Consider the following 20,629-nt stretch of genomic DNA (forward strand, 5'->3'; position numbering starts at 1 on the left):
TGGGGGGAGGGAAGAGAGTTGTTCAGAGAAGATTTGCCTTTGCCTTACCTGAGTCTGAGACAGTGTCCCTTACCCAAGTGGGTTTGCATGACAGAGCAGGATTCAAACTCTGATGTCCAAAGTTGTAGTCCAATGCCCAAACTACTATACAGATATCTATCTATCTATCTATCTATCTATCTATCTATCTATCTATCTATCTCTCTATCTCTCTATCTCTCTACACTCCATCTATATCTTTTTGATATGCATAGAAGAGAATATCTTTATGTCTATGGCAGTTATACTTCACAAAGATATTTTTCTACAACCTCTAAATATGACAAAAGTAGTTTTAGTTGTCATCTAGGTCCCAGTGGTCAGTATGAAGTCAGAATTATAAAGAGGGTCTTCATAGATGCAAAACTGAAGATTCACTTGTAAGTCACAAGGAATGCCTGACAGACATCTCAAAATCTGAGATAGAAATTTTGTTTGTTGTTCATGTTGCAGCATCCAGTTCCCAGTGAAAAAAACAAAATTCTAAAATCGGAGGCAAAAAGGCAGCCTGCCCTAACTCATCAGGATATCATGGCAAAACCCTTAATGTGTGTATGCTGTGTGCCTTCAAGTCATTTCTGTGTTATGGTCTCCCTAAGGCAAACCTATCATGGGGTTTTCTTGGCAAGATTTGTTCAGAGGACATTTGTCCTTGCCTTCCCCTGAGGTTGAGAATATGTGGCCTGCATTTTGGTTGTCACCTCCAAGTTTGAGTAGCCAGTTTATTTCCAGGGGACCGGGGGGGGGGGGGGGGGTTGGTCCTGCAATATATCATGGCAAAGAATCAAGTGTGGGCTTCCTGAGGCTCTGTTGGTAAGATTACTGGGATAAACAAAAAAGAGAGACTGGTGAAAACTGGAGGCTCCATGGATTCTCCTTGAGGTGTGCAGTCCCAGAAATACTTCAGCCAGTGTGCATGTGTGGGCGGGGGACAATTCACATAAAACCTGTGAATTTAAGGTATAGTTTGCACCCTACAATCTTGACAATCTGTTACCTCTCCAAAGATACATGAATATATACAGTAACTAGTTTCCTGGATACAGTGAAGCTGATATGAAGGCATAAAAACATATCAGGGTATAGATAGCTAGATAAATAGATAGATATAGATATAGGTAGTAAATGAAAGTTATATTGTTAAGGAGCAAGACAGGCCATCACCACCTTTATTCAAAACTATCAGTCTGTTCTCATCAACTGCTATAAAAGTACAGCTGTTCATAGGAGTGTATATTGGACCCCTGCAGTCCAAAAGCAACCACAAACACACCTTGTTTGACTAAGGTGGGATTATTCCTATAAAACTGCTTCATTGGGAGAGAAAGAAATGGATTATGATATGTTTTGTTAGTACTAACCCACTTTAAGGTCTCCTTAATGATAACTGGGCAGAGCTGCACAGGTCTACCATTCATTATAGGCTTAGAGTTCCCCCAGCAATCTAATTTCTGTTTGCACCACTACAATGATGGGTTTTTTAATTGCCCCTGTTTCACAGGAAAGAAGGGAATGATAATGAACCAGTAGTGTAATCCTGCAACACTAAGGCATACCTAAGCTTCATTGATTTCTGGAGGTCTCAACATGTGTTTAACTGTCACAAAACTGAAGCTTTGGTTCATTATCACTCTCCTCTAACCTTCATAGAAACAGATTTTTTTTCTCAAAAAAAAAATGAAAAACTTTAATCAGGGGGAGGGGTATTTTGTGATCTGCAAACAGAATCTCATTGCCGGATATAAAAATGTCTCAATCACACAAGTATTTCTCAGTGCAGAATCAAAGATATTCCATAATATTCCAAAACTGGCATGAATCAGAAACAGAATGATTCATCCATCTCTAGTGAGAGTGAAAGGTGACAAATTATCCGAGGCCACTGAATAAACTGCGATTTTGAATAGAGGTTTTTTCAAATCCAAGTTCCAGTTCAATCAATCAATCTTTATTTATGGCCATTGACCAAAATTATCACAAAGTTGTATGGCTATTAATAGAACACTTGTATAAAAATAATATATCTAAGTAAAATCAGATTAAAACAAGAATATACAAGTAAAAAGAACATTACACACCACCATAAAGGAAGCAGTCTTGTAACACCAAGTTCCAGTTTTCTGGCCACTGCATTATAGTGGGGAGGCAGCCTGTGCCTTGTCTATCAGTCCCTTCTGACTTGCTACACTTTAAATCTAGACCTTACACCTTCAGATCTGCCAGAGTTTCATCACAGTTCAATTTCAATTAAGTCACTTGGTATTTACAGCAATGTAACTAAAAGTAGATTTTGGCTCATTATCTCCATAAATCTGAAGTAATATACTAGCGTCTCAAGACATTACTTCATTTTCATAACTAGGAGAAGATTTCATTTCTGTGGATTTGTGTTAAAAGCAATTTGGAAACTTTGCAACAATGATATTACTTACCATAAAAACTGAAAGCAATGAATGTATCAAGAGGAGCAACCATTGCGTAATCTTCACATCTAATTCTTCCATCTTAATTACTGTGGGAATTTAAGTGTGCTGTTTCTTAAGCACTCTAAAGAATTAGCTCATTTAAGAACTTGGTAGGAAAGTATTATCATTCTGAAATAACCTTTTCCTTCCCACACTTTATTCATTCTTAAAAATTGTAGTACATATGTAGAATAGGAGAATTTATAAACAGATCCAGATAACAAGAGAGTTTGGAAGTTCACCATGATCTCACTAGGGTTCTCTTCTATTTATTAGGACACAGACAACAAGATAGTTCCCCAAGGAACAGCTGCAATAATGTATTGCAAATACACCTTACCAAAAAGAGAGACCGGGGCCTGAGCAGATGAGCCAGGATAGCCCAAGCTGAGCCCTAGCTCACTTGGGCTAGTCGCTGGGTCAATGCAGGGAAAGACAAATGTCCACACATCTGTCCCTGCTCAATTTATTAAGGATCCCTAGTGGTGCAGTGGTTAAATGCCAGTACTGCAGTCACTCACAGCCACAGGTTTGTGAGTTCCATCCCAGGCAGGGCTCCAGGATCCATTCAGCTTTCCATTCTTTCATAGGTCAGTAAAATGAGTACCCAGCTTGTTGGGGGCAATTGGTTTACACATTGTAAACCACTTAGTAGTAATCACTGATAAGTAGTCACTGATAGTAGTAGTCACTGATAAGTGGTATAGAAATGTACTTGCTATTGCTATTGCTTGGACCCAGGACCCAGGTCCGGTCACCACTCCTTACCTTTCCAGCAGTCAGTCCAATTGAGAAACCTCCCAGTCACCATGCCTGCTGCAGAAATGGGGCACTGGCTACACCCACCTGCCTAGGTGCCCTGCTTCCATGTCAGACTGCTGGGCTTCTCAGTTGAATCAACCACTGGAAAATTAAGGAGAATGAGGTGGCGGGGAGGAGGATAGTCCACTCCTGATGCAAAGTTTCCTAGAAACTCCACAGAAAACGAGAGATAAAGTATCCTGGGTAAAGGCTCTTTACCTGGGGTCAGACCAGATCCTCTGAAGCTGCATATAAACAGGCAGGATTGGCCTGCATTGTCTCCACTAGATGACATGAAGCTGGAGGGAATCCGGGCCATTTGGTTTGTGCAGATAACCCCTAGGATATCAGGTCTTGACCTGATGAAACTGTGTGATGACCACAGTTTATACCAGGTGTGCAAATAGTTTTGTCTTTGAGGTCTACATCTGGTGTTGATGGGATAGTTGAGAGACATAAATATTTTTCCAAAAGAAGGGGATGATCACAAATCTTTAAAACTCTTCAATACAACAAGGACTGGATGTATTTTGACCTCCTTGTCTTCCTCAGCACCAATATTCTTATAATCTTTCAGCTCTTCCCGCCAGACTTAGGCTGCTTCTGCATGAATAAATAATCCAGGTTGACACCACTTTAACCGCCGTGGCTCAATGCTATAGAATTCTGGGAATTGTAGTTTGTTGTGTCACTAGAGCTCCCTGACAGAGAAGGCAACAGGTCTCACAAAACTACAAATCCCAGGATTCCATAGCATTCTTTTTAGCCATGGCAGTTAAAGTGATGTCAACCTGGATTATTTCTGCAGTGCACATACAGCCTTAACCAAACATGCTGATGTAAAATTCCTCATACTATAGGTATAAACATACCTTTTGCCTCCACTCGCTTGTTTTATTGGAGACTTGCTAAGATCTGTGGCCCTTCTTTGTTTACAGAATCCTACCTGGTGGACCTACACATCTATTGCTACAAAACTGCTTGAATTATTTTTATATAAGGATTAATCATCGTCTGACCAATTCCTAACATTTCTTTATTACATTTAAAATTTATTTATATACACTTTTCCTCCACTCATATCCTCCATGCATACACCTATGCCTATGAAAGCTAGAGAACTATATCTCTATCCCCCAAACCCATCAAGGCAACATGGTGGGATTCACCATTTTGGAGATATTACAGGGGACAGTCCAAGGCCAGATGTGACTTCCAGGCTCCAGGTTCTATATCTGTCATTCACACAATACAACAGCAGCAACTCCCAAGGGAAATTGTGTGAGGAAATAAAAACTAAATATCTAAGGCCCGTTACAAACGGGCCTTTTAGTACGGAGTCAGTTCGTACTAGGGTTAGGAAGGTGCGGTGCTTCTGCACCCCCCTAACCCTAGTATGGACTGAGTCCATACAAAATGGCGGCGCCCCATCTACATGGGGACCGCCATGACGACTTCGTCGCTCTGTGCCAGGGCGTTTCGGAGCTCCTTCCTGGTTTGCGCCACTGGGCGCAGCCTTCACACAGCTGTGCCCAGCAACGCAAAGGAGAAAGGGGCCAAGCGGCCTCTTTCTCCTCCTCCCCACCACCGCGGGGTGTCCTTGGGGCTTGAAGCCCCAAGGACACCCCTTTCCAGGCTGCGGGGAAAGCGGCGGATCGGGGCCTCAGCAGCTGCCGTTCTGGCCGCTGAGGCCCCGATACCCCGGGGAAAGGGGCGGGTACAGGCCGCCTCAAAGGGGCGGTCTGTAACGCGCCTTAGTCAACAATTTGCTTGCTTTCAAACACACTTGATTTTCCTAACATTGACATGACTACAGTGAGGACTGAAAAACAAGCAAATGACAGTTAAATTAAAATCTGATTCTTAAATTATTATTATATTATAGGTATGTGTTTTTCCTCCTTTTTGGCCAGTGCAGTGTGAGGTTTAAACATGCCGTTCATGGATGAGCATCAAGAACTGTGGTCATTTAACACACCCTATAAACATAGACTCGATAACAAGTATTGATCTTATGTTCCTGGAAGAGTGGTTCCTGGCCTCAGCTGTGAGTGGTTACGCCTCTTGATGTTCATAAACTCAATCATCGAGCCAGTGAGTAATCATTTCAGAAAAACTGAGTGCATTTTCTGTGAAATATAATAATGCAAATTCTATCCGACTATTGCTCTAATATGGACAAAAAAATCACTTTAGGGTGAGGATTAGAATACTGTTATACAAGCCAATAAATATGAAATCTAAAAGTAGTGCCAGCTACAGGATCCTGGAAGAACCTGGGTTCAAACCCTGGCTCAGCTATGAAGTTGCATACAATAACAGAGTTATTGTAAAAATAACATGAAATAAAAATGCTCAAGCTGTTAGTACACTGAAAAGTGATACAAGAAAGACAATAAAACCACAGCAGCTTTTTCCTTTATATTTTAGCGATTGTTCCTCATTGCATCTCATAGGATGCATCCAGACTGAAGAGACGCAGACCCTGTTCTTTCTGATTTTATATTGGGTTAAAATAAACCAGCTTGAAGAGTTTGTAGCCAATATCTCTGATCATGTTGAGAGGTGAACAGAAAATATTCTGGTATGAAACTCCAAAATAAAATTGGAAAGAACAGAAACAAAATCTGGGAACTTTTAATCAGTCTGGATGCATCCACAAACTGCCACTGAAAGTTCCTTCAATATATACAGTCATTTCAGAAGCAAGTTAGTACTGGTTGCCTTTTCAGAGGTTTAGGTCATGAAGAAGAGCTCCTCCAAAACACTGAAGCTACTCATGGCAATAATAGTTTTATTAATATATTGATATTAATAATAACTTTATCTAACAAGATCAGACCATTGCCTTGATGTTTCTTTGTGTAACTGAGGCTATAACTGCACTGTAGAAATAATGCAGTTTGACACACTTTAACTGTCAGGGCTCTGTCCTATGGAATCCTGGGATTTGTAGTTTGTTGTGGCACCAGAGACCTCTGACAGAGAAGGATAAATAAAACTACAAATCCTAGAATTCCATAGCATGGAGCCATACAGTTTAACTAATGTCAAACTACATTATTTCTGTAGTGCAGATGGAGCCTGCCTGGGTCTTCTTTTTCCATCTTGTGACTTCAATTTCAGTAAAACAGCCCAAAGCTTCCTTTGCTGTCCCACTCACTTGGTCTTAGGTAGTCATTCACAAGCTGTGCTCATACCTTCCTCAGTTTAGTCTGGTGTTATAAAATTGTTTTCTTTATTAATAGCACTATTATTATCATAACCTTCAGATGTTTTGAAATGTAACACTTCTTCCCTGAACCCCTGTGAAACACAGGCTCTTCCTCAGTCCCTTCTTCAATATAACACTATGGCTAGTCTCAACTACAGAAGATCCATTGTATCAGTTAGTGGATGTTAAATCAACACTCATGTAGATCTTAGTCACAGATTGGATATTGTTGTAGAGCTGGAATTAACTATTTGGTTTAGACTCATCATGTGCTTATTTTTCCAATTTCATTGTTATGCATTTATTTGTTTTGCTAAAGTTGAACCTACAGAATAGGCTTAAATAGTATTTTGACTGAATCAAAGAACAGGTTCAGAACTGTGATAACTCAAAACCATACTTTATGTCAGTACTTGCTCTTATTTTCATTCCTGTTTCCACTGCATCTCCTTCCTTTCAAAAAATATGACATGGACTGTTGTCATGGCTTTAAACAGGAAAGGAAATCTTGCATGTTTTCTGAACTGATAGGCAGATATCTACAGCAAAATTGCTTAAGTTATTTCATATTTTAAGGATGTCTGTCTTCATCAGTGTAGTGTTTCTACAGCCAAGAATGAGGAGTCCTAAGCTGAGGAAAAGAATTTTACATGTACAGAGAGGTACAGGTTTTCAAATAAATAACTCAGAGAGCTGAGGGAAGGAAAACATCTGCTTGAATTTCTGGACAGCTGGGATCAAGACCCTCCACTGATCACACAACTGATGTATTGGCCAGATGGGCTTTGACTTTGCTTATATCCATAAATATGGATGTACAATTTTCTGTAAAGGAATAGGGATACTTTGTTTTATTTCAGAGATGCGGCAGTTTATGAAAACTCTTTCTGGTTTGCTCATATCAGATTTATATACCGTAGGTGGAATCTAATCTGTGCATTATCTCACCAAAACCTAGACTGTAAGGCAGACTATACAACATCTGGCACATGTTGTACCTGATAAAGGACAGAGCACTGGACTTCACAAAAAGCTTTGGCCATAGGTTTTCTACATCTTTTAACACTGTATCTCTGTTCATTAATGGTATAACTTATAGGCATATCATTTTACACATTACATTCATAAAATGATTTGTCACTATGATCATTATCACCCAGATATTATTGTTTCTTATGTCTTTTATTTTGGGGGGGGCAGGACTTCAAAGAAAGATTCAGAAATTACTTCCCCATTTATATAAATGTTGAACTATTTGCTTAATCAGGAAGCTTTATCCTAACATTTTACCTGAAAATCTCCTCCTGTAGTTTAGTGTTGTGCTGTTCCTTCTGAATAATTCTTTGCTCTGATTACACAGATTAAAGTAAAACTGTCTTTTCCCCCTCCTTTTTTGCTATTCATATTTATACTTAATAATAATAATAATAATAATAATAATAATAATAATAATAAAATTTATTTGTGTCCCGCCCCTCTGAGAACAATTGGGGTGGCTAACAAGTTAAAAATATACAACATATCAAATCCCTGGTACCCTCCCCCAATTTTCTTTTTTCCCTTCCATTGACAGAAATTGAGTGTATCTTTAAAAGATGTCTCTCTACAATTGTTGATATGACAATCTGCTTAAACACCCACAGATCGATTATCACAAATTAAGTACTGTATGTATATTGTATACATTTATGTTTCTCATAATGCAATGAAAATTACTCATCATTTATCTTATACTACAGAAGTTTAGATATTGTTTGGGAAAAACATTAGAATGAATCGTTTGATCCCTCACACCAAAAAAAACTGAAATATAATATAAATAAATAAATAACTTGAATATTGTGCTGCTTCTCAAATAAAGCAGTGAAATAGATTAAGACATACACTTTCACTTCGCAGCATAGACAATGTGTGAGGTTTTTCCCCATTGCTAAATAGCATACCCTGAAAATGAAATTTAGAATTCCAGTGTTGAAAAGGAAATAGCCTCAATATGTATATACTATTTTTACGACATGGGAGGTGGAGTAGGAGTTTAACAGGGGTGCAAATAAGTAGTTTTTCCCCTATTTAGGGGAATTCTGCCCCATTAAATTTTCCTTTAGTCCCCAAACCTCCAGCATGGCAGTTACTTAAAACTTCAGTCAAGCATTTAGAGATAGCAATGTAAGTATCCAAAGGAAAGAGACAGGCAAAGTTAACAAGGAAATGTGAAATATGAATACTAAGTGTGAACAATTTTCAGTACATCATTCTCTGCAATGCTACAAATTTGGGGACTGAAGGAACATTTCATGGGGGTTCTATAATTTTTATTTGGAGAAGCAATGCCCTCATTCCCCCACCCACCCAGGCATAGCTATAAATATAAGGTGAAGGGAGGAACTCTCTCTTTCCGTGACCTCTGCGCCAAACTACAGTACTTTTAATAGTCATGGAACATCAGTTAAAATCTGGCTCTAGTTGCTTTTGGACATTCCCTTTTAGTGTTGTTAAGCCATTGGTTCACTCCAATATTAAAATGGATACCAAACATTTACTATAGCAGAAGATTATCCATCAGTGCTTTTCCATACACTCAGTATCCTACAGAACTTTAATTGTTGGTTCCATTTAGCAAAAGTCTCCAGAAATGCCAATTAAACGTTTCCTCTGTGTAAACTCATGTTTTATTACTTCACTGTGGGTGAAGGTGGGGAATTAGTTATGAATAACATCAAGGATACATTCCAAAGAGTAAACCTTGCTTTTGCCATTTTGTATAAGGGACATCATGTTACTATGCCATTATAGTTAATGGGACTTGAGCATCCACATGTTTTGGTATCCACAGAGGGCCCTGGAACCAAGTCCTAGGAGATAACAAGGGCCCACTCTATTTCAAAAAACTTGTTTAACATATTATGTCCTATATTCAAATAAAGCAGTACCAAAATGGCAATGGAATTTTATACTATTAAAATTTACACACACACATACACACCAATTTAATCTAAAATTAGAATAGGTGTGGCTTCATGTTTCTCCCATACTAAATTTCAGATTAAAACTGTATACCAAGAAGAAAAAAAATCCCGCAAAAGCTGTGTGTCCCATCAGCTTAGACTGAAGGAGAAGCAACACAAGTTGAATGATCTACTCTGGGCTGAATCCTATCTCTTAAAAAAGACATTTCAAATTGGATAGCCCATTCATCTTGAAAGTACCCAAAAGAAGATGTAAAAACATTTTCAAAAATTAATTAAAGACACATTGCTGTCAGCTCCAAGAAAATAATAAAAGTCGAGAGATTAAGAGGCAAGCATATCTTTCTGAATTGCAAAATGGGTTTATAGGTCTTCTAATAACAACTTTGACTCAAACCTTACATAAATAGGCTTATGCGATACAAATATTACGTGGGCTATGTGGAAACTACAACGTCCATAATCATGTTTAGGGATTACTTGACAGAACAGAGACATTTCATTTCTATTGGACCTAGGGATTACAGAAAAGAAACATCTAATATTCCATTTTTTAATTTCATGCATTTTTTATTTACCTTTAATGATGCTGTATATATTCATCATCCTGAAATATTAAAACAGTATGAAAAAAGTAATAAATTGGTGGAAAATTTAGGGAATGGGAATGCAACAGCACGCAAATCATACACTATCAAGTGCTTGATACACATTTAAAATTACTGCCTAGTACGGCAAAGCCAAATTCCTGGCAGATTTCTGAAGCGCAAAGTCACAATAAGAAGATCAGCAGAACAGCCTGAAATAATAGAATATTCATCCCCCTAATCCATATGCAATTCTTTAGGGCTTTTTTTTAACAATGCATATGAGGTCTGACTGTATTCAGGATTTAAATAAGTTGTCTTTCTCCCCTCTCTCCACCCCTCCTCCCCTTTCCCTTTCTCTCTCCTCTCACTTACAATCACACTCTATTTTTGTTTTGTTTTTTTTAAAAATGTATATACAGTTATCATTTCTGCTCTGCTGCACTCACGATGACAAGGTTAGCACATCTTCTCACACCTCAAATAAAAAAAATCACTTTTTAAAACAACAAACATGTTAAAAGAAATACATTTATTCATACAAAACCTAAAAAGAGAACCCTATTTTTATTTTCAAAGAAAAAAAAAGGTTTATATCTCCTACTTCCAACTTCCAAACAATTAAAATGTCATCTAAGGTTTTGATTTGTATATTCATTTTTGGGGGGACAAATATATTGGGTGAAAATACACCTGAGAGGAAATCTTTGAAACCATGAATATTTTCCCAGATACCTGAAATTTTAGATACATTATTCAGAAAAGGGATAGTGACCTATGGAAGACTAAATCTGAGAAAACTCAAGACACACCTGTTACTAATGCTAACACAGCAAATACCACTGTGAATGTAAACACTGCAAAGAAAGGGTTGTTTTGTTTAATATAAAGATCCAACTGGCATAGATGTGAAAATAGGAACAAAAGAAAGGCATTCATATCCATCTTCCATCTTCCATTCTTGAGTTATATATTGAAAGGGGTACAGTCACAAACTGAATTTTAAGCCATGTTCATTGAAAGGTCTATATAGTCAACTAGAGGTGCATCTACACTGTACAAATAATGCACTTTGACACTACTTTAACTGCCATGGTTCCATCCTACAGAATCCTGTGATTTGTAGTTTAGTGAGGTGCCAGCACTCTGGCAGAAAAGGCTAAACTATAAATCCCAGGATTCCATAGGATGAAGCTACAGCACGAAAAGTGTCATCAAACTGCATCATTTCTACAGTGTAGATGCACATCACAGAATCATAGAATCGTAGAGTTGGAAGAGACCACAAGGGTCATCCAGTCCAACCCCTGCCATGCAGGAACTCTCAATAAAAGCATCCCCGACAGATGGGCATCCAGCCTCTGTTTAAAGACCTCCAAGGAGGGAGACTCCACTACACTCCGAGGGAGTGTGTTCCACTGTCGAACAGCCCTTACTGTCAGGAAGTTCTTCCTAATGTTGAGGTGGACTCACTTTTCCTGTAGCTTGCATCCATTGTTCCGGGTCCTGTTCTCCAGAGCAGCAGAAAACAAGCTTGCTCCCTCCTCAATATGACATCCCTTCAAATATTTAAACAGGGCTATCATATCAATCCTCAACCTTCTCTTTTCCAAGCTAAACATCCTCAGCTCCCTAAGTAGTTCCTCATAGGACATGGTTTCCAGACCCTTCACAATTTTAGTTGCCCTACTTTGGACATGCTCCAGTTTCTCAACATCCTTTTTAAATTGTGGTGCCCGGAACTGGACACAGTATTCCAGGTGGAGCTTGACCAAAGCAGAATAGAGTGGTGGCACTATTACAACTCTTGATCTAGACACTATACTTTTATTAATGCAGCCTAAAATTGCATTGGCCTTTTTAGCTGCCGCATCACACTGTTGACTCATGTTCAATTTGTGGTCTACTTGGACTCGTAGATCCCTTTCACACGTAGTCTCGTCCCCCATCCTATATCTGTGCATTTCATTTTTCTACCCTAAGTGCAGTACCTTACATTTCTCCCAGTTGAAGTTCATTTTGTTAGCTGTGGCTCGGCTTTCTAGTCTATTCAGGTCATTTTGAATTTTAATCCTGTCCTCCTGTGTTAGCTACTCCTTCTAACTTGGTGTCATCTGATAAGTATGCTGTCATCCAAGTCACTGATAAAGATGTTGAATAGCACTGGGCCCAGGACAGAGCCCTGTGGGACCCCACTGGTCACTTCTCTCAAGGATGAAAAAGAGCCATTGTTGAGCACCCTTTGGGTTCGGACAGTCAACCAGTTAGAAATTTATGCAACAGTTACCTTTTCTAGCCCACATTTTACAAGGTTGTTTGAAAGAATGTCATGGGAAACCTTGTCAAAGGCCTTACTGAAATCAAGATATATTATATCCACAGCATTCCCTTCATCTAACAAGATGGTAATTTTATCAAAGAAAGATATCAGATTTGTCTGGCATGACTTCTTTCTCTGAAACCCATGTTGACTTTTTGTGATTATGGTATTGCTTTCTGGAGGTTCACAGACTCTCTGTTTAATCATCTGCTCCAAAATCATTCCTGGTATTGATGTCAGACTAACTGGACGATAATTGTTGGGATCCTCTTTTTTCCCCTTTTTGAAGATGGGGACAATGCTTGCCTTCCTCCAGTCTACTGAACTTCTCCTGTTCTCCAGGGGTTCTCACAGATTATTACACCAAAAGAAGTTAATTCAGTACAAAAAGAATACCTTGGTCAGATCATTTCCTACAAACAATAAACAACTTTTATCAATTTGTTTCCATAAGAAACTGGAATTCACTTGTAGCCCAAACCAAAGAAATACAACAAGCTGTGTAGAATGTATTGCACTGAGAAGAAGACAGTTTGTGGCCACTGAATAGGTCTCTATGGCTGGTTAATGGTTAACATTTTAGTGGGGAAAGAAAAATGTGCACTGGAGAAACACATGGAAATGGAATGGCACTTCTCAGCTCAACCTAACTGAATCTACTTTTGCTTTTTGGAACATGTATATATGTGCGGGCCGATGAAAAGACAAAAAGGAAAAGTTAAAATCCCACTTATAGAGACTTGGCCTACATCTGCACTGCAGAAATAATGTAGTTTGACACCACTTACAATACCATGGCTCAATGTTAGGGAATCCTGGGATTTGTTGTTTATTGTGGCACCAGAGCTCTCTAGCAGAGAAGGCTAAATATCTCACAAAACTGCAAATTCCATAATTCCATCATATTGAGCCATGGCAGTTAAAGCAATGTCAATTTCCGTTATTTCTACAGTACAGCCTAAGTAAGTGCTAAATAGGAATAAAAGAATTCCAATGTCAGCAACAGAAAACATGTATAGAATCCAATAATGCCAGATGAGAGTGTTGGATACTGAACAGCAACCTTTTGGGACTCTGAAGCCCTTCCTACCTATGGCTTATTGACACTACAGTGGTGCCTCGGGTTACGAAATTAATTCGTTCCGTGGCACCGTTCGTAACCCGAAAAGCCTTCGTAAGCCGAATTGCCATAGGCGCTAATGGGGAAAAGCCGCGATTCCGTGCGAAAAAGCCGAAAAAAGCACCAAAAGTTTTTTCGTAACCCGAAAAAACATTCGTAACCCGGAACAATGATTCCCTATGGGATTTTTTCGTATCCCGAAAATTTCGTAACCTGGGTATTTCGTATCCCGAGGTACCACTGTAGTTTCATTATGACAGAGAGGAAGAATGACCTCCCTGCACACATCTGTAATTTAACTTTCCATGTGACCAGACATGACTGAAATAAGGTCACAAGACTGAAAAGTTGAGGAACCACCCATGGAAGATGTTTTAATATTTAACCTATTCAATTTATTAGAATAAGCTTCCCACCTTTCTGCTAAATAAGTAAGTTATACAGGCGCCCCTCCATTTTTGCAGGGGTCTGTTCTGGACACACACACACACACCTGTAAAAATGAAAAATTGTCAGTATTAAAGCCCCATTGGCTTGAATGGTGGTGCACACTTGAGAAGCACCCCATTTTGTCCCCCTCCATTTGCTGCCCATGAATAAGAGAGGGATGCAGACTCCAAGTCTGCAAAAACAGAGGGGCGACTGTATTTTATTAAGATATGGGACTGAACAGTGAGCCTGGAAGCTCAAATTTCAATGGTAGCTGGGAGTGCACTTGCAGTTAAGTTTCTGTACCAGTAGTACACATTCCTTGAGTCATCAGATCTGGCTACAGTGACACATATCTTAGTTATAGCCAGGTTGGATTACTGTAATATGCTCTATGTGGAGCATCTTTGAAGAACATTTGGAAACTTCATTTGGTCCAAAGAGTTGCAGCCAGACTGTTAACCTGGTTGGCTACACAACTTCCTTGTTGCAATCGTTTCACTGGCTGCAGGTCTGTTTCCAGGCACAATTCGAAGTGTTGATTTTAACCAATAAAGCCATATATGTCTAAGGTCCAGTTTATTTGAAGGATCATATTGTCCCTTGTGCACCGGTCCATATTTTGAGATCTGCAGGGGAGGCCCTCCTCTTTGTCCCATCACCCTCAAATGTACATCTGGTGGAAACACAGCAGAAATGACTTGAAGGCATACACCACACACACACACAGAAAGAGAGTCTCAGAAGCACTGTAGGAGTGGGTGTCTTCTAATTTCAGGTTCAAAAATTAGAATGACAGCTCAATCTTCAACACTATTCTCTGCAGCCGCTCTCAACTTATGGAATGGCCTGCCGAACGAGATCCGTCAAATTAACAATCTAGAGAGCTTTAAAAAGGCCATTAAGATGGATCTCTTCCAGCAAGCCTTCCCGGAATAAAATGCTCGGCCACAAATAAGACTTCCCATCCAATGAACTCTGCCCATGATGATTTTTATTTAGCTTAGTCGGTTTTAATATGTAGTTTTTAATCTTACATTGTTTAATCTTGTTTTAAGGGGGCATTATGGATGTATTTTAACCTGTTGTACGCCGCTTTGATTGGCAAAAAGCAGGATAGAAATAAACATTTTATTATTTATTTATTATTTATTATTGACAGGACAGCATTTTCTGCCATACCTAAGGACATGTCACCTAGCTGAGGGGGCATAGGGTAGGACATGGACCACACATGTCTACTCTCATTTTCTGCTGTTGCTCCCTGTCCAGCACCCCTGCATCTCCATGATTTTACAAGATACAAATGACAGCTTTATGCATTTCAATGTGCATATTTTAAATGGTGTGCTCTGCATGTTCCTAAGCTAAGCAGTGGTGATTTTCAGAGCTGTACACTTTAAAACTTAAGCTTTTACTACAGAGTACTACTGAATGAGGACTGGTCTCCCTTATTAGAAGGATTTACAAGGCCCCAGCAAGAACACTGTGCAAGTATAGGGCTGCAGAGTGAACAGCGGTGTCATGTAAATGATATGATGCCACTCAGCAACCACACACCAGCATGTACGCACCCAAGAGCCCCTGAAGTCAGCAAGCAACTGCTGCCAATTGCGAGGGCTCCTTGGGCCAGAGCTGTGAAATCCCAGAGAACAAAACCTGGCCTACTTATCCATAGCAATTTGGGCAGGTGGGGGCAACAAAATGTCTGGGATAAGTGATGTTTCCTCTACAAATGAATTTTAAAGAAACATTCTGGTTCCCTGTGATGAAAAAGCGGCCTTTTTTTTTTTTTTTTGTCAAACCTGATTAATCTCCCAGATAATGTTTAAAAGGTGACTTTTGGCAGTGAGCACACTTGACCAAAGTAGTTTGAAGCTAAGTAATGCCTAACTATTTATAAGATTCGTCATACTTCCTTTTTTAGAAATGGCATTTAGATTAGCTATAGGGCTAATTTATTGTCTTGTAACTCCTTTCTGTGTCTTGCATGCAGTATTTGAATCACATAAAAGAAAACTATATGCATATCAGGTTTCCAATAACTGATCTCATCCAGGACTGGATGCCAAATTATCTAATTCTAGATGTAAGGACCCAGGTTAATTCCTTAGGCTCACAGTTCTTGCCATTCAAAGTGGTTTTGCTGCTGGATTGATATGTATGTCTACCCCATGGCTAAAGCACTTTCCTCCTGCCTCTCTGTTTGGATCAGCATAATCTCTGATGGAGTACTTTACTATCAGACCTTTATGGAACTTCTTTGATTTTTCAAGCTGCTCCAAATACCACTACTCTCACTGAAAAGGAAATCGCGAGGGTTTTTATAAGCTGTTCATCAGAGCTCAAATCTTCTGATAATAAAATCCTTGTAGGAGCCCAAGTGCCTTCACCTCAAGGTTCAGCTGTGTTGACTTCAATCAAAATTACTCATGATGTGCATGAGAAAAATCAACTACAAAAATATCCACTGAAAAGAGTGAGATATGTCCTTGTTTTGTACACTTATGCTACATAGTTTTTTTAAAAAAATGGGAAATAATTTTGAATAAATTTGCCAATGCCTTATTACCATGACCAATACTAATACCAATGCCTTAGTACAAGGCTTCCCCAGACAAGTTACCTTTTTACACTGCCATGGTGTAAATGTCTGCCTGGAAAGGACCATGGCTTTATGTTGTTGTTGTGTGCCTTCACATCATTCCCGACTTATGGCGACCTAAGGAGAACTGATCATGGGGTTTTCTTGGCAAGATTTGTTCAAAGGATGTTTGTCATTGCCTTCTCCTGAATTTGAGACAGTGTGACTTGCCTAAGGTCACCTAATGGATTTTCATGGCTGAGCTGGGAATCAAACCCTGGTTTCCAGAGTCTCCTGGTCTCCAGAGTCCTTGTCCAGCACTCAAAGCACTATGTTACACTGGTAGAGATACCAAAATGTGTCTAGTAATCTGGCCCTAAATAGGGCCAGTGTTTCAGGCTTGTCACTCTCCAGTCCCAGTAGTATTTATTCAGTTTAAAGTCCCCATGTCCAGCTGAGAGGAAGGCCTTATGGCTTCCATTCAACTCAGCTTCTAATCACCCTTGCAGCAGACCCTCTGAGTCAATGAGAACTTGATAAAGCAATACATATACAAATTCCACTTGTTCTATTATATTTAGGCCTAAAAGGATAAGTAATGAACAAGAGTGGATTGGGAGAATGGGAGGTATAAAATATTCACACAGATCATTTAACACGCTTTTGTCTCTGTACCTAAAATTCCAGATTAAAAAATCATGAAGTTAACAAAACAAAAGAATTAGGAAATTACAGATAAATCTGGCAGTGGTTCATATAATCTCACATGCTTGAAAGGTGTTGTGACAATCTGTTGTCAGGTTCATCTAGGACTGTAGCAGGGAATTTAATCAGGTTTGGAGGCCAATTTTTTGCCTGGGCCCTGCAGGGGCTGTTGTCGTTTTAGTTGTTATTGTTGTTGTTGTCTGCCTTCAAGTCATTTCTGATTTATGCTAATTCTAAAGCCATAATATCATAGAGCTTTCTTGGCAAGGTTCTTCTGAAGGGATTTGCCATTGCCATCCTCTGAGGCTGAGAGCATGTGACTTGCCCAAGGTTACCCAGTGGGTTTACATAGCCAAGCTAGTATCCGAACCCTGGTCTCTAGAGTTATAGTCCAACACCTAAACCACTATGCCACACCTGTTCTCAAAGACACAAATACAGGTTGGCAATAATACCCAAAATTGGGGAAAATTGGAAATAGAGAGAAGCCAAGTTTAAATTTTCGTAAAAACCTTTAAAGAAAATACAGGGTAAACATAAATACTACTACTACTACTACTACTACTACAGCAGGAACAGTTAGAGATAAATATATACCAACTACCAACCATTAATCTCAACAACTTTTCTAGTATTTTATCTCTATTTGAACTGGTGAACTGATGTCCCTCAGCATTATACTTTGCAAAAAGTGACTTGAATAATTTATAAAGCTATGCTTACTTGACTCTGACACTAGAGCTGGTAGACAGCAGGCCCTGTCCACCTCTATATTTTTTTCCTGAGTATCAGGCAAGTTGCTTTACCAGGCAGCAGTGATTAACATAGTTTATTAGCTGATATAATAAAGCTGGTGCCTTTGGAAACACTTCAGAGAACTTAACTAAAATAAACAAGCACTTGAACTTTGAATATCTAACAAGAAAAGCTATTGATAAGTGTGACTTTACTTGGTAAACCTTAGTCATTGACAACTTTAATGCAACAATCTCAGGGACAATTCGGACATCAGTTGCTGAAGTAGTTCAGTGAGACTGAACGACTTCCATTTATATAATGGTCCAGGATTAGCTTCTTTGAAAACATCTGCACATGAATCCATGCCCCACTTAGCTTTGTTCAGACTCAAACACAATTATCAGCAATAGACACACAAGTTAGTATATATCAAGTACTGTGAAAAGCCACTCACTAATCCATTCACTAGAGCAGTAGTCCCCAAGCTTTTCCAGGCCACCATCCCCTTTCCTCTTGGGTGACAAATGCGGCCACCTGATTAAGCAGGTAGGCCGTGTTGCCGCCGGGGCCGGCAACACAGGGCTCCTGGCGTGCTCCAGCATGCTTTGCTGGGGCATGCTGCCCTGTGATTGGTGGCCAGGGAGGGAAGGGGAGGGATTTCTGTCTCGAGAGGGCACTCTGGGAGGTGGACAGCCCCTCTTTATGGTTGCCCTGGTCTTCCGGGGCAGCTTATTGGTTGGCTGCTCTGGGGGCAGGGTGACTCCCTTCCTGGCCCCTCCTGCACATGTATTGGCCTATATAAGGTCACGCTGCTCGGCGCTCAGTGCCATTTGCTGCTCGGCTCTCCCACCCGCCCTCCCTAGGGTTCGTGGGTTTTTGTCACAACTTTGGGGCTGCAGCAGAGGGTCTGGATCTGGTGGGCATGGTCTATAGGGTTGCGTAGCACTCTATCGGGAGTCCCTATGGGACACGGGAGCAATGAGGGCATGTGTTGTGGCCATTGCAGGGGCCATAATGTGACACTGCTTCCCGGTGACTAGGGGCTTTATTATTAATGCAATCCGTAGGTTGCACAGATACGAGAGGGCGTTCCATTAGCCCCTAGCTCATCCCGATGTCTTGCTGATATATGACTTGCCCTTATCTTACAACAGCGGGTTGTACGATGATCTAGACCTCATGCTTTTGGGCCAACCCTACTTTTGGTTGCTGGTTTTGCATTAATAAAGTTGTGGCCTTTCCTCCACAGTTGGCTCTTGTTTTATTGTGGTGCCGGCCTCCCAGGCAAACCTAATGCCCTCTAACATCTATTTCCTTAGCTGCTGTTCCCTTTGCACTTGGTCACCTTGGGAGCAGCAACTGAGCAGCTGGATGAGCAGTAACCAAGAAGCTTGTCACCTGTGCCAACCTTGTAGTAAAGGCTGATGCAGGTGAGAGGTTTCTCAGTTGCTGCTCAACTGGCTGCTTGGTCATTACTCCTTTTGCACTTGGTCACCATTAGAGCAGCAATCATTCAGCTGGCTGAACATTATTATTATTATTAACCTTTATTTATGAAGCGCTGTAAATTTACACAGCGCTGTATATGCAATCTTTTTAGTTAGACGATTCCCTGCCCTCGGGCTTACAATCTAAAAAGACCTGACACAGAAGGAGAAGGGAGTGGTGGAGGGAAAGGGTAAGAGGTCCAGTAGTTCCTCTCTACCTCCAAGGCCTGGACCAAGGCAGATGGACTGGAGGGAGGGCTTGGCTTCATAATGGATGGTTAATCTTCTTTCAGGGAAAATACATACTCACAAGTAGGATTTACATATACAGTGCATAGCAATACAGGAAAAAGCAGTGACAGAGAAGCCTCTCACCCATTCCAGCTTTCTCACAAAGGCCAGTGCAGGCAAGAAGCTTCTTAGTCACTGCTCAGCCAGCTGTCTGATAGCTGCTCCCATGGTAACCAAGTGCAAAGGGAGAAGCTTCTCCCTAGCAAGAAGGACTCCCAATCCTTCTTTGTTGGGGTGGAAAGGGTCACAGCCAGTGATTTTGCTGCTGCACCTGGCTTGCCACTGCTATGTGCTCTAATTCCTGGTTCAGTGAGTCATTCAGTCAGTCCCAAAATGGTGCCTCTCCAAGCTGCAGAAGTGATGCCTTGCACCCAAGCCTTGCAAAAGTTTCCTGCCAATACTAGGGAAAGACTATGAGAGTGAGCTTGCTTGGGCTGATGAAGAGCAGGAGATACATAAAGTGAGGCTTCGTGGTAGTTTTAGGTTCTGATCCTTACCATGGTTCCAAAGGCCACAGGTTCCCCTTGTCTTTCTTGTACACCAATACTTTAGCTGAAGCCCCCCCCCCCCCCCGGCACACACATTTTCCCTCACTGCCCCCTCTGGATCTTTCCACTGCCTCAGGGGAGCATATAACCCACTTTGGGAATTACTGCACTAGAGAATTAGATATGAACTCAAGTTTCTAACATATAATGGATTGTTGCACGGGTAAGCACACATTTAACAACTGGGAATTTACCACAGTGTGGAAGTAGCCACTTAGCTTATTGTCAGCTCTTTTACCAACAAATTATTCCAAGAACCATAATTATCTTGTCCTTTGTTTTCTTTCCTGTTAAGTTTCTTCAAGACATCTCCAACGTCCCCCTTCCTCTATAGC

General features: G+C 40.3%; 1 protein-coding gene across 9 annotated transcripts in view; it reads right to left on the reverse strand.

The window, feature by feature from the left end:
- Nucleotides 1-20,629, reverse strand: part of ESRRG (estrogen related receptor gamma) — a 612,697-nt gene that overhangs the window by 324,671 nt on the left and 267,397 nt on the right. The window contains exon 3 of one of the 9 annotated variants that reach the window (XM_042444953.1): nt 10,064-10,092. The exons of the other annotated variants lie outside the window; for them this stretch is intronic. The gene's annotated coding sequence lies outside the window, so the exon portion shown is untranslated. The remainder of the gene's footprint in view (nt 1-10,063; nt 10,093-20,629) is intronic. 9 annotated transcript variants of the gene reach the window in all.

This window comes from Sceloporus undulatus, chromosome 1 (genome assembly GCF_019175285.1).
Source record: "Sceloporus undulatus isolate JIND9_A2432 ecotype Alabama chromosome 1, SceUnd_v1.1, whole genome shotgun sequence".
Classification (NCBI taxonomy): Eukaryota; Metazoa; Chordata; class Lepidosauria; order Squamata; family Phrynosomatidae; genus Sceloporus; species Sceloporus undulatus.